At 35.7% G+C, this 18,060-nt stretch overlaps 1 protein-coding gene across 1 annotated transcript in view; it reads right to left on the bottom strand.

The window, feature by feature from the left end:
• Nucleotides 1-4,913: 4,913 nt before the first annotated feature.
• Nucleotides 4,914-18,060, bottom strand: part of LOC138706739 (RNA-binding protein 45) — a 40,608-nt gene continuing 27,461 nt past the window's right edge. Inside the window, exon 11 of the mRNA XM_069836376.1 lies at nt 4,914-12,924. The gene's annotated coding sequence lies outside the window, so the exon portion shown is untranslated. The remainder of the gene's footprint in view (nt 12,925-18,060) is intronic.

Raw genomic sequence — 18,060 nt, 5'->3', positions numbered from 1 at the left:
AATAAGGTAACTTATCTTAAGTCTGATTAGTATAATATGTTACAGAGATGTTTGCAATGAAGGGGAAAAGGAACTGGCCACCCTACCCAATTATCTCCTGGCTTAGTTCCCTCATAGGTGATGCCTTAATGGTGTCATTTATGAAGTTCAAGGCTGTCTTCACGCAGTTGTCTAAACAACAACAAGGTAATTTAGCCCAACAGAGATTTGAACCCGGGCCCACTCATTTCACAGTCAAACATCTAACCATTACTCCGCAACAGAGCACAACATATACACAAAGAAAAAAATAAACATTCATTACGTCCTATGAAATCTTTTTTTTTATTGGGTTATTTTACAACGCTGTATCAACATCTAGGTTATTTAACGTCTGAATGAAATGAAGGTGATAATGCCGGTGAAATGAGTCCAGGGTCCAGCACCGAAAGTTACCCAGCATTTGCTCGTATTGGGTTGAGGGAAAACCCCGGAAAAAACCTCAACCAGGTAACTTGCCCCGACAGGGGTTCGAACCCGGGCCACCTGGTTTCGCGCCCAGACGCGCTGACCGTTACTCCTATATATTGCTTAGTTAAGTACAATAAAATGTCAATTAAACGAAATAAATTACTGTCGATTTTGTTAACAAGATCCTAAGATCCTTGTGTGAACAGAGAGCTGTGCTAAGCACTGATTCTGTAGGATGCTTCATATTTGTACACTTCCCCTTATGTTTATCACTTGCATAGAGGCCTGGACATAAGACCCCTAGACAGTTAAAAGAGTCAGGCCCCTTTCTGGTAATTTAGCAAAAAAAAAAAAAAAAAAAAAACTTTTTTTTAAACATACTTTGACTTTAGAAAATAGGCAAGCAGACTTAGAAATGAAATAGACAACTATAGTCCTGTCGCTCTTATTTCCGGCAGCAAATCACGTTGCAGGTCGGCTACATTTAAACGTGTGCGTCTTGTGATTCGCTGATGATGACGTTATGCGTTTCCTAAGGCTCGATAAATGCTTAATATAATCGCCCGCCATTTTGGCTCTTTCGTTGGCTTCCGCAGAAAGCACATGAGGACTTTATTTGCCGCTCAGTTATTTACTGAATTACAGTGCGTTTGATTTATTATCATAGGAACTACGACATGATAATGTTTAACGTTGTGGCAAATAGATTCCTCGTCTGGTAGCTCGGCAATAAAAGAACAAAAATGGCGAACGATACTATCTACCTAGACTTTATAAAGCCTTCGCTTCCAAAGACGTAAGCAAAGAGGAGGAGTCATGCCGGGAATATCAGCGTCGCGACTATACCAAGTATACCTATTTTACACATTGTAATTACATGATTACATTGCCACACAACGAACTTTCTTCTCTGCAATGGAATGGATGACCCCACTATAGTCCACAGACTGCATTATTTCTGATTTTATGTACAGCACAAAGAGTGAATTAAATCTGCTCTGTTCTGTGGTAGACTTTAAATAAATTCTTTACTCTCTACAAGTGCTGAAAATGACCGTCGTTTACCAACAAATATCACTACAATTATTATTATTTTCCCTGGCTGGGGCCCTAGGCAGCTGTCTAGCTTGTCTAGCCAGAAGTTCGCCACTACCTTGCATGGTCATTAGTTATAGGCTGAATGCTATTGCAGATACACCAACACACAATTATCTGTATATTAGTAAGTTCTTCGTTACTTACTTACTTACTTACTTACTGGCTTTTAAGGAACCCGGAGGTTCATTGCCGCCCTCACATAAGCCCGCCATTGGTCCCTATCCTGAGCAAGATTAATCCAGTCTCTATCATCATATCCCACCTCCCTCAAATCCATTTTAATATTATCTTCCCATCTACGTCTCGGCCTCCCTAAAGGTCTTTTTCCCTCCGGTCTCCCAACTAACACTCTATATGCATTTCTGGATTCGCCCATACTTTGTTTTATACTTTTAAAAAATGAACAGGTATCTCGCAAACTCACTGTCACATGAAAATTGAATGAATTCTCTCTACAAAATGTTTCAGGCTTGTCCCAACTCTTTCTTATCTCTGCTATAAAAAGGTAAGTCGCATAATGAATGGCTATAGGCGCTATTCAGAAACAGCTTTTACATAAACGTTGATTTGCATATTTGGCAATCATCAGCATGAAATGAAGCATCATGATTTCTTTTTGCTGCAGTTCTCTGTTTCCGTATATGTATACAGAGTGGAAGTGAAATAATCCTACATATTGAGAGGGACGATAGAGTACACTTAAAATCAATAGAAAACTTAATTACATACTGTAATTAAATGCACAGTTAATTAGAAAACAATCGGAAGTTTCAGCAGTCTGCCAACATCGCCGCTAACACACTGCTCTTTCTTCTCCTAATACAGATGTAAGAGGTCAACGAACTCAGGTCTGTCTGGCAAAGTGAACTATCTCCCATCTCCCTTTCTGGCTACAAAGTTGCAAGCTGGTTGTATCGGTCAGTGGCTTCATATTAGTGGTTTTTACATTAAATTTACACGAAAACCATTCACACTATTGAAATACGCCAGAGGGATAAATGATTTTTTCTTAGATTTTCTATCGATATGGACGAAAATCACGATAATACTCGCAACAGTTACAGAATAAGAGCGTGTTAAATATTTGGGAAAAAAACTTTTTTTTTCTGAGAAAACTATGAACTTTCCACCATTATGGTACTACATTTTTTTTGTTACATACAACATGAACTATTTGCTCTGAAAACCTGGAGGGTTATTTCACTTCCACCCTATACACACCGTAACTTGTTACAATAGTAATATGCGTTACAAGAGCGGTATGTTGAAGTTTTCATGTCAGAGGAAAAGTCTGAAAAAGCGAAATGTAGTTGAGCTTTTATAATTTCCGAGAATTGAAAGAAAACATATCGCTCGTGTATCGTACATTATTTTGTGCGAAGATCGTTCATTACATACCTGAAAGAGGAATTTCTAATTAGTTGCAATGAAATCTCCATGTTGGTTTCTGTTCAATGACGGCAAATTTGCAAAACAAAAATATCTATCTTCAACATTGTTGCTTTAAAATGTTTTCTGTGTTTACTATACTCCACCAGGCCGTGATATACGTATGTCTTTTTTTTCCCCCAGTCTATGATGAGTCTGGAATCTTGTTGATTTTTTCACGGCTTCCTTAATGCTACTTGCATCATGAATGCAGTAACTTTAGTGGAGTTGTAGAGTTTACTTAATTTTTGCAAATATTTAAAAATAATAATTAACAGTGCAATTTAGGTGAAATTGCAGTGGTAAGTTTCCAATTTATAATTATTACTATATTCAACGTCTCTAAAAATAATATGTTAAAAGCCTAAAGCAGTAAAATCGATATGTCACTTAAGCGGTAAGAAGAGGGAAATTGTTGTGTGTGTTAGGTCGGGAATACTGAATGTGGAATTTTAGACTTTCCGCGGATTTGTTTTGTGCAGAAACCAAGCAAATACGCACGATCTCGCACAAAAGAATTATTTATTATATTACTAATTACAAGTGGAACTCCAAGAAGGCAGCACAAAGACGTGCATCCTTAAGTCTACTTGTTAATAAATGTAAACTGCATTTTTTTGCCAAGGTCACAATTTTCATTCTTTCTATAAATGATGAGCTTCGCTCTGGCCTGGGTCAAATATAAAATTAATAAACACACAGAACCCGGTAATGTACTGTAGACTGCCACTCTCATCTGGATCCTAAACAAGCAATTCGTAGTGAAAAATTATGGCAGCGGATTCATGGAATCCATATAATAATGTGGAATGTTCAAGTGGTTGGTGATTGTGTAATTTCAAATAATTGTAGGTCACCGCCAGATAAGAATCTTCTTAGCATAGTCATAAAACAAAGAACTTGATCGCAGCTATAGGATGCGATCCAGTAGGCAGTGATGTAGATTATTACAGAAACGGTAAATGGCATTTTTCCTGAATAGGTGCCCACTTAAACATTCCACATTAGGACTTGTGACTTATCATTCTTAACATGGATATATTTTTTTATATTACTTTGTCTCCTAAACCAGCGATTTCTCAGGGCATGCTCAAAATGGGATTATGTACATTAAAATTTATTTAGATTTTTGGAATATTGTATAGGCATAATACCATCCCTAGGTTGCACACCGCAAGTATCGGAGCTACAGGAAAGACGTAGAAATAGCGGGAATATGATGTGCGCGCAAGTGCTTTCCTCCTTAGTCCATCCTAGGCGCACATGCTTCTGTTGTGTGTTGTTTGAAGCTCTGGTCCGAGAGCTACACCAACGACTATTTAACGTTACATAGACAGCAGTATTGACAGCGGGAATGTGCTGTGATTTGTGAGTCCAATGTAATTATTGTGTTAGCTGCTGCATGTATTATTAATTCTTAAACACTAATTTGAAGTATTGCAATGAGTTCGGAATTGTGTGTTATTGAAACATTATTAAATCCATTTTCCCGAAGGACTATTCATGAGAAGACAGACATTATAGAGAATATGTGCGCTCATCCAGTGCAGCTCAATACAACAATATGCATTGGTTGGCAGGGTCGAAAAAACTAAATAAACTGTTTTGTTGGCCATGTTTATTATATCATATCGAACTTCTACATCTGATAAGCGAATATGATCCAAGACTCATAATGATTTCATAATTATAAAATAAATTATTTATGTGGGTCTGATTATTTTTATTAATTATGAATTATTACATCCTCCCATCTTCCCCTATGAATAAAAGAGCAAGCCTAACTTTCGTGACTAGCATATTATATATATATAATGTTAACTCGCATTGAAAATCGCCATAAACTTCCTGTAAATCCGACAGGGAAGACTCAAGGATTGGTGAGGAATTGCACACAAGTATTTGTATTTACATATTGGTAATTAAAAAAAGTTGCAGATATTAAAAGCTACATTTATTCTTCGAAGTTTAATATGTATACAAACCCAAAGAACAGAAACCTTACACCACCTGCTATTTCTACGGCTCAAAATGTAGGAAGGTTGGTAACACACAGCATTATGATCACCTACACGTAACATAAATTTATTTCATGTAGCACATCTTGCTGGAAAAAAATTATATGATGTAAAGAACATGACAATAAAATTACATCACTTGCTATAAGAATGAGAATGACACAAATAATCTACTGCAAAGCAGACTCCACTCAGAAGTGGAGAAGACTGTTTTTTGGCACTTCGCTATTTATTGCATGCGACCATAATATAGCAAGAAAAGCCTGGATCACAGCAAATTTGCTTCCTTTTATACTCTAAAATATAAGTTGAATAGAAAACTACACATGAAAAAGTTGGTGACCCTACCTCATGACGCACTGTGTAATATTTAACTTTCAGAGGTAGGAATATAGTTTTGTCTCATCAGTATTACAACACTAATACATTTTACAACTGTAAGTATGTATACATTGCAAACAACTAAGTGCACTGCATCTGCTCTAATTACTGGCAACCCTGCATGAATACAGTCATTCATTTTTGAGGTTGAGCTTTTCGTCGAAATTAACAATACAGTGAAGAAGAAGAGAAGGTCCATGAACTGACGAGATAACACGTGATTTTATAAAATGGAATTTAATCCACATGCTTTCAATTTTATACTTACCGAAATTATACATATACACATTATATATTTAAATTTGTTAAAATTATAGACATGTATACCTAAAAAAATAGAATGTACTTCATATCACAGAATGAAAAGGTATTTGTTAAAATCAATGCCTTAAGTGTAACAGTTTAGTAGTAGTTTTCATTTACTTTCATAAATTCAAGTGCCATCTGATAGCAGAGAAAACTTTCAAGAATAAAATTATTTTAATCATATTCTGTATTAAGACTCTCAAAATTATTAATTCTTCCTTTTACAATGTTTTTTTATTTAGATTTGTTAATTTCCACACAATTTAACTTTACTGCTCTTACAGACAATTCATACTTTATTTTAAAAAATCATAAATGATTCAAAACATATAATTATAATTTTAACACAGAAAGCATTCGGAGGTAAACTTTTAATTAAATATGCTTTTAATCACTTTTTTGGAAATATTTTACATCTATGTGAATATTTACCGCAAACACACAAGTCTGAACAGGTAAAAAATTCACATAATGCACAGAATAAAAACAAATCTTATTTCATTTCACACTTCATGTAGCAAAACTAACTATTTAACTGGAATGACATATTTTAACGAAAATGTATGAACTGAAGAGGGGTTGCCAACTTCTGCTTCAATTATTTGTATATTTAATAGATACTTCAAATTATTAATACATCCTAAATGAGAATATCTAACATCTAGCAATGAAAATATATTCTAGCATTAGTAAACACACTTCACTAGACCTTATTTGAATACAAAAGACAGTTCATATAACAGATACAACCATTTAACCAATCTGTCGGTCTGTCTGAGTCAGTTCACTAAGATTGGTGTTTATACATCACAGAACACTAAATCAGTACATAAGTCCTTGAAATACATATATGAATGTACAGAAACTGAAAAAATTATGTGGAACTTCTGTTTATATAAGTGTTTCCTAAAAAAATTATGGGTCATTTCAAAACTCTGTTCGTTCCTATGAAATTTTCAGTACTAGATTAGTACCGTAAACTGGGGTTACTTTGAACACAGAGGAAACTTTGAACATTTTTTTCAGAAAATCATATTTAAGTTTCTACACGCTGCACTTGTTATAGATGGAGGTAAATTTGGTATGAGAATGATTTTATGATAATTTACCTCCATCTATAACAAAAGCAGCATGTAGAAACATAAATATGATTTTCTGAAAAAATGTTCAAAGTTTCCTCCGTGTTCAAAGTAACCCCAGTTTACGGTATTGCCAGCAGATACCAAGGAGTTAAGAGTGAAGAATATGGACATAAAACTGAAGTATAACCATGTTCAATGCGAAAATGATTTAATGTTTCCCTTATAGCGTCTAAAAAAATCGTGAAAGTTAGTGACATTGACATTTTCCAGGCAGATCTTTAGAATAGGCACCCAAACCATTTCAAAGGTAGCAATTTGCTAATAAGATAAAGAATTGCTATATCACACGTTGTGTAAAGTAAATTCAGAGTCTATTTAAATTAATTTTGGTTCACACTTATATTTATGTGCAGCATGAAGACTATTTTCCCTTCCAAGAACAGTAATTAATTATTAGTTACTTCCTATGTTGCTCAAATAAATATAAAAATTAATGGCTTTAAGTTAATTTTAAACGAATATCCTTCAAAGCTATAATTAAAGATTAAATTTCTTTAAGCCAACAAATTCGTAAACAGTAATATAATGTTATTAGTGATATAATTACTATTAATGAAATAATGAAGTTTATTTCATTACTAATTATGTGTTGAATAATAATTCATTTATAAATATATAAATTATTTTTAAATACAAAATTTGTGGCAGTTAGGGGAGGGAGAGATGTGTAGTGAGTCCTGCTATTCTGGATGTGTTAATAAAGTTAACGAATATAAGTAAACAATATTATTTAGGTAAAATTAAGAATCCCTATGAAATTACCTTACCTTGCCTATATGCATAAACAAAATACAGATTCTAGTGTGACTCCACAGCTTCTACAGAGTGTCTACCGAAAATGTAAAACAAAAATTAGTTATTTTTAGTTACCACAACTTAATAATTACTCATAAGCACAATGAAAAAAACATTGATCACATTTAAGTCATCTTACAATCTGTTATCAGACTATCAAACTTGTTTCTTAAGTTCTGAACTCTAACTTCACTTCAATGGACGAGCAGCCAACAGCTCAGATAGTGGGACCAAGATTACGTAAGTGAAATAAAATACGCGTAATTTCGTACCCATGAGTCTTTTAAACCCGAGACACCCTGTACTACAGACATGGTACAGTAAAACCTATCTTTAACCAAAACATAATGTAAATAATCCTGAATTAAGCAGAAACTGACAAATGTATGTCCAGCAACAAAGATAAGACTTTATAAGCTTTTTATGCTTGCAAATAGATTTAGAAATTTTTGGACACCCTATACTTTCGAGGATGTTGCCCCTGCTCTTTGAGAGCATGTATACATATTTATTTTTTCTTTATTTCTTTTGTATTGGGAATTAGCTGTCTGGAGTATTTCCCTTCGCCACTGTTAATTGTCTGTAAATCAACACATATTGAAAAGCTAACGAATGCTGATGAGATTGGTCTGCTATTCTGCGTGCTACCAAGTGCTTCACAGAAGAAAAGTTTTCAGGAGGAAAATTATGCAAAGAAAGACGTGGTTTATGACAGGTGAAATAGAGAAACCTTTAGTGATCAGTAAGAGGCGGATTTCTATGACCTGAAAGTTATACTGCAACACAGTATAGTTCAAGATCAGTAAACTTGTCCTCTATCTCAGGTAGAATTCTCATTGAGACTGGGTACTTTGTTACAATCTGGTGAGCTGCTTGCCTGCTGATCCAGAGTTGCGCTTGGACTGATTGGCCGGTTAGGTTTTTTCCGACGTTTTCTTCAACTGATAGCGAATCCTCGGACTCATCTTGCCAAATATCATATCACTATCACCAATCCCATCGACACTAAATAACCGTAGTTGATAGTGTCATTAAATAACCAAGTAAAAAAAAACTATGGTGCGTGGTTTACATATAAAACAATTCATTTAAAACACCCTGTGTTAAGCAAAGATTGGATTCTAAAGCATTGTAAACCAGGTGTTTACCTTACAGATTCTCAGGCACAGTTCATATAGGCACAGCGCATTTATTTTGCTAGGGCCCGCTTGCAAAAGGCTCAGTATATGTGGCATTGAACAGTGCAGCTCCCCACATGCAACCCACAGAGTGGTCAGTTGTGAGTGAGATAAACTAGAGAACAGACAGCTTTTAGCAATTTGAAATTGTAAAAAATGTAAAGACGATGTGGAAAGTGTTCATTTGCTGCAAGGTAGGCATTGTAATGTCTGATTCACACATTGCAGCTCTGCTTTCAAAATGTTGGTTATTTCTTTCCTTGTACGTTGTTGTGTGACATCTTCAATTTTATTCCTTGTCCAATACTGATGCCGCAGTTTTGAATTTGTTCAATATTTTATGAACTGTTCTATTAGGTGGATCAACCCCAGAAACTGTTCCTGAAATTCTTCACGACACAATCATTTTTCTAAAAAGTTACAACAAATGAAAATTCTTTGTTTGGTTGCAAATATTATAATCATGTCGCAAACAGTACATACGACACACGTACCTCAAAACAAGTGACTCATGGGTCATGCCATCTGATCACTGCCTGCCTATTCAGGTTGTGCTTATGTAACTGACACCTCTGGATTCCGTATAACAGCACGCCCAAGCAATGTAAATGTTGCACTTTGTGCTCAGAGTAATTTTTAACTTCAGGTCATAAAAAATTTGCCCCTTAGTGATTGAAAAGCAACAAGGCACAAATGCTTCAAGAACATGATACATTAGTGATGGGGTGTGATTTGAAGACCTGTGATTTTGTCGCTGTGATAGGTCTGTCACTGGTTCCGACTGTGATTACAGTTCCACAATCACAGCTCCGAGAAATCGCCATCTCTGCTCAACATGTAACTCACATATACGTATATGTGACAGCTCCAGAGTCCAGAGAAATGAAAGTCACAAGACAAAATAACTGGAATCTAATTAATTATCATTCCACTCAAAAGGCAAAAGCTTAACACTGGCAACTCTTTTATACTGAAGTTATGCACTTTATATATTCAAGATACCACCAACATGTTTCAATTATTTTGCCCTCGACAGATATTCAATAACCATCAAGTTGCACTCTGACATCGGTTTTCCCCCAACACATGAAACTCATTTCATTATCTAAATGGCATTTTGACAAACCACGATTCTTACTGTTTCCAGGCAAATGCTTTAAATCTTTGACGTCTGTTTTAGTCCATGTGTCTTCCCCTCTGAATACAATGCATGGGAAGCAAAATATCGAATTATCCAAAGAATGCCCACACATCCAATTACATTTTTCGTAGAATGTGGGAGACAATCAGATAAATAAGGTTATGAGTGATACTATGTGAAGGCTCGACATTGTCTTACTCAATAACAATGTTCAAGATTCCTCACTTCAGTAGGCCATTGATGATGCAGAGGAGAGTTTGGCCAGCATCGTGAATCGGTTCTCAGTATAGCTCAGATGGAAAGAACGCCCAGCATGCAAAGCTGATAGGTCCTGGGTTCGATTCCCGATGCCGGAACGAATTTTTCTCCAATAGCTATCTACATGTTGACTACATATAGTCTTGATTAGGGCTAGGATTTTGGTGAAATTGCATCTTTTTTCTAGTAAGCCATAAACATAGCCGCTTTAGTATTTATATGTTATGTGATAAACTGAGTGTTTTAAGACATATTTGTTAGGGCATTTTTTTTTACATTTTTTGCCTGTTTCTACTCATAAGAGCATCTTTTGTGTTATTTGGACATTTTTGAAGCATTTTCATTTAATTTTGGCCACAAATCCCCATTATTAATATAAAATAATGTTTATTTCTTTTGATATTTTGTATACATATTTTGTCCATTAATACCCTTTATTTTTTACTTGGTTATTTAATGACGCTGTACCAACTACGAGGTTATTTAGCGTCGATGGAGTTGGTGATAGTGATATGATATTTGGCGAGATGAGGCCGAGGATTCGCCATAGATTACCTGACATTTGCCTTACGGTTGGGAAAAAAACCCAACCAGATAATCAGCCCAAGCAGGACTCGAACCTGCGCCCGAGTGCAACTCCGCATCGGCAGGCAAGCGCCTTAACCGACCACGCTACACCGGTGGCTAATACCCATTATTTTGTATAATATTTTAATCGTTTTCTACACAAATATTGCCCTTTTAACGTAGTACACCCCATGTAATGGATCAGTCCAACCACCCCTTCAATATAGACTCCTCTATACCTGCTAATTCCGGATAAGAGTGGCCTTGCGGTGGGCTGCATGGAAACTACATCAGGTAAAATAATTAATTAAAGCGTACTACTTAGAAAAAATTATGTAAAATTAAATAAACTTAAATGCTGGTACTAGAATTTAACTTAATTATTAGTCTAAATATTAAGTAGCACAAAACTCCTTTTCCTACTAAGCCAATTTTAGAATGTAAGATCAACTTTTAGGGCATTTTTGAAAGATTTTTAGGTCATAAATGCATTGTTTTAGGACTTTTTTTATGATTTATAGGTCATCAAACGGCGAAGCCTCATATATATATAAATGTTAACAGTGATTCAAAAACTGTTGTCGAAAATGGCCAGAAAGTCAGTCATTTAAATAAGCGCTCCTGCATATATGACTTATATGTCTAAAATGCAGTTCGTAGACTACTGACGATACAAAGGAAGAGTTTGGCCGGCACCATGAATAATTTCTCGGAATAGCTCAAAAGGAAAGAGCACTCAGCGCACAAAGCTGAAAGGTCCTGGATTCGATTCCCAGTGCTGAAACGAATTTTTCTCCAATAATAGGTATCGTCACTTCACCCTTGAATCATGAACTGCGACTGGGCAAGTTAGGGCTAATTCTCCACACATGAGTTCATCCACGCAGTGTCAATCACAATGAATTACACAGATGAACTAAATGAAACTGATGCAAAAGTCAGAATTTCAGCTAAAACCCTAGACAAACACTGCATCAGTGCAATAAACTGCTATCTCAAAAGAATGTAGGCATTGTATAAGTTTTATACCAAGAAAATAGTTCCGCTTAAAAAAAACACATAATTCAGATATACCAAATTGTACAGACAACTGCATTAGCGAACTGTGTATGTTACAAGAGACTTGAAGTGAAATACTAAACTAGCAGTAACTTATTTTCTTAAAAGTTTCTATTGCTCACAGTGCTTTTATCTAATGTCGATACGTTTCTTTGGAATTCGTTCTTTCTTTTCTTAAACATGATTTCATAGCAGTGAAAAAGATTACGGCATAGTCAGAAGGCCTGAGTTATTCAAGGGTGTTGCTTTCAATTGTAAAATACAACTCAACTTCATTTATACCTTTTTATGGGGATCTAAAGGAAAAAAAACGCATAAGTGAGAAATATATAACTACAGTATACACATAGCAACCAATTGAAGGCAAGAGAAGTGCCATATGCCGAAAATTACTATCAGAAATGAATCAAGACACATTAAAATACAATTATTTTACTTTATTTCATTCAAGACCACTCACTATGACTGGAAATAAAAAAGAAATCCAAATAAACAAACTATACTTCATTATGTCATTTTGAATGTAACAGATACTCAAAGTTTTAAAATAAGATAAAGGCAAACTTTACCTCGAGTTCAACATTAGAGACAACACAACACGCTATCCAACTTAAACAAAACATCCTAATTCTGTGCTTGTACTATTACTTGAAAAAGTAAAAGGAATAATTCATCTACTGTGTGATACAGATTCTAATGCAAAATGAGTGCCTTTAATAAACACAATTTTTGAAATGACCCATATATACAGTAGAACAGTCAACTATGTTTGTGGACACAACATGGGCAGTGAGCATGTGTCTGTTGTGACATTGTGGAGTCATGCAAACAAGTTACATGAGAACTACCTCTCTTGTCCTTAGGAGTCAAACAGTAACTACATGTCTCATACTACACACCAAGTTAATGCAGCCCAACAACCACTCATAAGTCGTGAGATGTTACGTTCTGCCCATCGATCTCAGTTCTTTCCCTTCTGTCAAGTTGGTAGCAGTTGTATGATGTGCATTGTCATACACTAAACATGGGAGTCATTGGTTTGTTCCTCTGTTGGGTCTTTCTTCTGTCCGGTCCGTCTCTTGTCACGTCTGTATAGAAGTGTGCTGTGGAAAGAAGACACACACATCAATGGAGAGGAAGAGCATTGGGGGTCAAAGGATTCTTCAATTATTAGCACACAAAAATTGCCCATACATCAATAACAATTACATATCAAGTAACGAAACCTTTCATTTATTTACCGTACCTTCGTGGGTTGCCCACTACTGAGTTCATAACAGCTAAATGAGCAGTCCAGATCTGGACTCATAGAAAAAGGATTTTGCTTACTCTGTATTTAGCTGGTCACATATGAAGACCCTAGTATATGCCAAAAGACATAAATATAAGGATAATAATACATTAGTCTTTCTACACTTGTTAATTAAATTAATTATACATAATTGAGAAAAGCAAGCAAAGTACATATTATGCAAATCTAGTCTTTCAGGTAAAGCTCCCTGTAAAGCAGATTTGAATAATTTCAAGGGAAAAATTGTTCCGGGGCCAGGTATCGATCCCCAGCTCCAGAACAATTTTTCCCTTGAAATTATTCAAAGTACATATTGTTAAGCACTGGCACTAGCATTATTCATTTGACACCAACTTCCAAGAAATTATACAATAATCCTATTTTTCAATTAATATAACTGTTTGAAAGAGCATCCTATTGTGTGTACGAAATAAGCATTTCCAAAGCTTCAAAACACACTATCTGCAATAATTTCTGAATAGACAAATAACCTGAAAACATGTAGGGCCTTTAATAATAGTAAATCAATCAGTAATACTGGAAAGCAATAAGGTGAAATAATATTTCAAGAATTTATACATTAGAAATAACATTTTACTATGCATTCATAAAAATCTAAAAAATGTTCGTTTTTATATAAATACATTTAATGGTAACCCTCAATGATAGCGAGAAATTCGTTATCTTCGTAAATGATACTGAGTAGAGGAAAACCTGATGCAAAGCCCCACTAGCTTGGTTTCTTAATAGATTAGCTCCATGATACAACATGACTAGCATTTGAAACACCAAGAATTTCGGTTAGAATCTGAATAAACTTCGAACTCTGTATTGTTACAGTAAATGCGATATTAAGCAGAGTATAACTATGGCCAATAGAGCAAGCGCATTAGAATGTTTGCTTTCCATGCTGGAGATCCAGTACCAAATCCCAGTAAGTCAAAGTGGAATTTGTGGTCAACAAAACATTTTTAGGGTAGGTTTTTAGGTGTACTCCCACTTTACCTCACACCATTCCACCATTTGTCTATTAAAACATCATCATCCTTGGTTACCTCTGATTGAAGTTCTGGCTGAAATGTACATCTATTACCAGACAGTACATCTCACTTGATGATGTGTGTCAGAGGAAGAACAATTGAGGGGTTTGCCGGAAGAAAGGCGGATAGACCTCTAAGCCCTTCTTCAGGAAAACGGTTTAAAATGTAGTGAATAATTCGCTAATTATAGTAGCGAAATTTTGTTTTCATTGTACTGTACATACCTGCAGGACAGGGCTGCATGCGCGATTTAGTCAGTCAGTCTACAAGCAGAGCTAGTGCTGCGCGTTATGCATACTGTACTGTGTGTGTTTTCTCTTGGTAGAGACTAAGCAAATATATATAGTTCGATTTAGTCAGTCCAGTTGTTTCCTTTGACTGCTTTTTATGTTAATTATTGTCCTTGCTTTAAGAGTAAACAAACTTATGAAACTCGTAGATTCAGACGGAAATATTTTGTGTTCTATGAAGAGATTTGTTACAATATTCAGATTTTTGGGCTTATTGTTATAAGGATTATACAAAGAATAAATTTTATTTATTTATGTTCACACAAAATGGAGATTTTCTTTTTCTGTTAGCCTATATTCAGAGATTTTGCTTTGCGTACTTAATGTCTACTCAGTATATCTGAAATAATGTAAATTACTTTAGAAGTAGATAATAAATGTCATAAAATGTATCTTTGTTTCAATTCCGTGTGAAATTTAAATCTGAAATCTACATTAAATCCCCTAAGCAAATCATTATATGGATAAAGGGCGTATAGACCGAAGTTTTATATGGTACACATATAAGGAAATTTAATAATATAAATTGCCTAAATGCTACAAAACATTTATACTTGCTAAGATTTTTAATTTAATGTATAATTTTGTTCACTATCTGTATAACATTTTATTCAGGTGCGTTTAAAATCTTAGACTGCCTGTATCTCAATTCACCATATTGACGTATACGCCCTTTTTCCGACAAACCCCTCAATTGTTTGTATACATCTGCAGTTTGATTAGTGTAATATGTAGCTAATCGGTGACATATGCAATGGACGGGGGGAAAGGAATTGGCCACCCTACCCCATTATCTCCTGGCCTATTTGCCCCATAAGTGGTGCTTTGTCAGTATCACTTGTGAGGTTCAAACCTGTGTTCGGACAGTTGACTAAACAACATCCTTGGTGCAATGTTGATCAAACTCGAAAAAGTGAATTGTGGGGTAACATAAAATAAAGACACCACTTACAAACAAGAGGGTACTTGTATCAATATCACGTATGTCACAGGAGAAATATAAAGCATGATCACAAGGATCTGTTACAGTACATAACACCAAATACATCTATACAAAAATACTTATTCTTCTGGAAATGGTAGAGGAGAGGATCATACTAAAAAGGCACAACATTATCCCAGTCTACTATATGCAGTCACGAAGCTTCAGTTTTGAGGGTGCTAGAAACAATAGACTGTGACGGTACTATTTTGCATTGCCTGTAATGAGGCGATATTAGCGATCCTAGTGGCGAGCAACTATCTAATGTTTGCATATTTACTATGTACTGAGCTTTGCGACTGTGTATACTAGACTGTGACATTATCAACATCAAGTACTTGAAATCATTATAGCTTTCCACATCAGTTTCTGGTATGGAGGTTGACCAAGAAGTTCGACAATTAATAAAGAAAGGAAATAAAGCCGCAACATAATGGGGGGTGCAACATAAACACTGATAAGATGACGGCAAGTTCCTGCTTCCTGAGGTTGAGATAGAGGGGAGTAAACAGATGGGTGGCTTCCGGTACGTCGGTCATGACTCATACAAACTAAGTTTACATAGAGGGAAGCAGAAATGATGTGCAATCACCTTTCATACAGCAGGAGGTGTGCCACAAATAAACAGCACGTAAGCATAAAGATTGCAAAACGAAGTATGACTTACAACCAACACAGTCATACATGACAAACAAGAAAATGTTATTTTACCTAAAACAAGCAATTATTTCATAAATGAAACTGAAACTACAACAAATATAATATTCGATAATGTAAACAATTACTTCTATGGCCCCTGAGTTTAATTTTCAACCTACGAGTACACTCCAGCCAAAGTAACTACTGGGTGTTCATTTCAAAGTGTGTCATGACGTCACTGTTGAGTCACCGATTTGAGGCGAGTTTCAGCTTATATGTCAGAGAAGTTGCCTATTATTCAAGGCATTCAATCTGAACTTGAGAATGTGTACGGTATAACTTGAATGTCGTAGCAACAGATGGCGGTCTGTACGGTCTGTGTGCTACCATAACCTCTTTCGAACTGTGTTTTGCGCGGCCAAGTCATACACAGGGTATTTGTTATCATCGGTTGTGTACGGCAACATTCCACAATACAAATCAAATGCTCCGTGTCCATGTTGACCGTCGAAGTTAATGTCAACAAATACGTAAGTAATCGTCTTAACCCTCTCCCCATATCCCGACAGTACATGTTTCCAAACAGTTCACATTCCTGCCACTACCGGCGTTACCGTACGTATCGGTAAGTACTCTTCAGAATGAACGCCGTACTTGCTAGGCAACTTCTCTGGCTCATAGGTAATACACCTCTGCAGAAGTGTAGGAAGATTGAATTCTATAGGCTCATCGGCTAGCCACATGACTGCATACAGTGAGCCATAGACACTTTGAACTGAACACCCAGTATTATCTGTGCATTTTGAACTGGCGGTTCAAGGTCAAGCAATGGAATGCATTTTCCACGTATGCTTACCCCAATCCTGGACTATTGTTCTTAACTAAAGTCAGCTGTGACAGCAGGAATTACCAGTGCTTCACTTCACAGTTTTCAGTTCAGTGACTCATCTGTGGTTTGTACTTTTGTACATTTGTACGTGACCATGATCCGCCAGTTCAAAATGCACAGATAATACCATCCTTGCTGTAAACAAATACATGTGCTATAAAGTTAATTGCTAATGGCTGCCAGCAGAATTACGGTACTTTGAATTTTTAAAGTTTTAAATAATATGTCATAAAATACAAAAATATGAAATGGATACAAATGTATGAAAAGAAAGTCTTCATATCTGCTGTGGCATATCCAACACAACAGTACAGCATCAATATCAAGTGATGAAATCAAGCAGGGGCGATTTCTCAGGGCATGCTATGCTTGCTGTGCAAGCCCAATATTTATTTCTCAAAATCGGATTACGTACATTAAAATTTATTTTGATTTTTGGAATACTGTATAGGCGTAATACCATCACAGGTTGCACACCGCAAGTATTGCAATGCTTGCTCGTTTCTCAGAGCTACAGGAAAGACGTAGAAATAGCGAGAATATGATGCGCGCGCAAGTGCCTTCCTCCTTAGTCCATCCTAGGCGCACATGCTTCTGTTATGTGTTGTTTGAAGCTCTGGTCCGAGAGCTACACCAACGACTATTTAACATTACACAGAGCAGTATCGACAGCGGGAATGTGCTGTGATTTGCGAGTGCAATGTAATTGTATGAGCGGAATGCATGTGTTAGCTGCTGCAGGTATTATTAATTCTTAAACACTAATTAGAAGTATTGCAATGAGTTCGGAATTGTGTGTTATTGAAAGCTTATTATTAAATCCATTTTCCTGAAGGACTATTCAAGTGAAGACAGACATTATAGAGAAAATGTGTGCTCGTTCAGTGCAGCTCAATACAACAATGTGCATTGGCTGGCAGGGTCGAATAAACTGTTTTGTTGGCCATGTTTGTTATATCATATCGAACTTCTACATCTGATAAGTGAATATGATCCATGACTCATAATGATTTCATAATTATAAAATAAATTATTTATGTGGGTCTGATTATTTTTATTAATTATGAATTATTATATCCTCCCATCTTCCTCTATGAATAAAAGAGCA

Source organism: Periplaneta americana, chromosome 9 (assembly GCF_040183065.1).
Source record: "Periplaneta americana isolate PAMFEO1 chromosome 9, P.americana_PAMFEO1_priV1, whole genome shotgun sequence".
Taxonomy (NCBI): Eukaryota; Metazoa; Arthropoda; class Insecta; order Blattodea; family Blattidae; genus Periplaneta; species Periplaneta americana.
The sequence above is the reverse complement of the archived record's forward strand: the minus strand, read 5'-3'. Positions and strand labels throughout refer to the sequence as shown.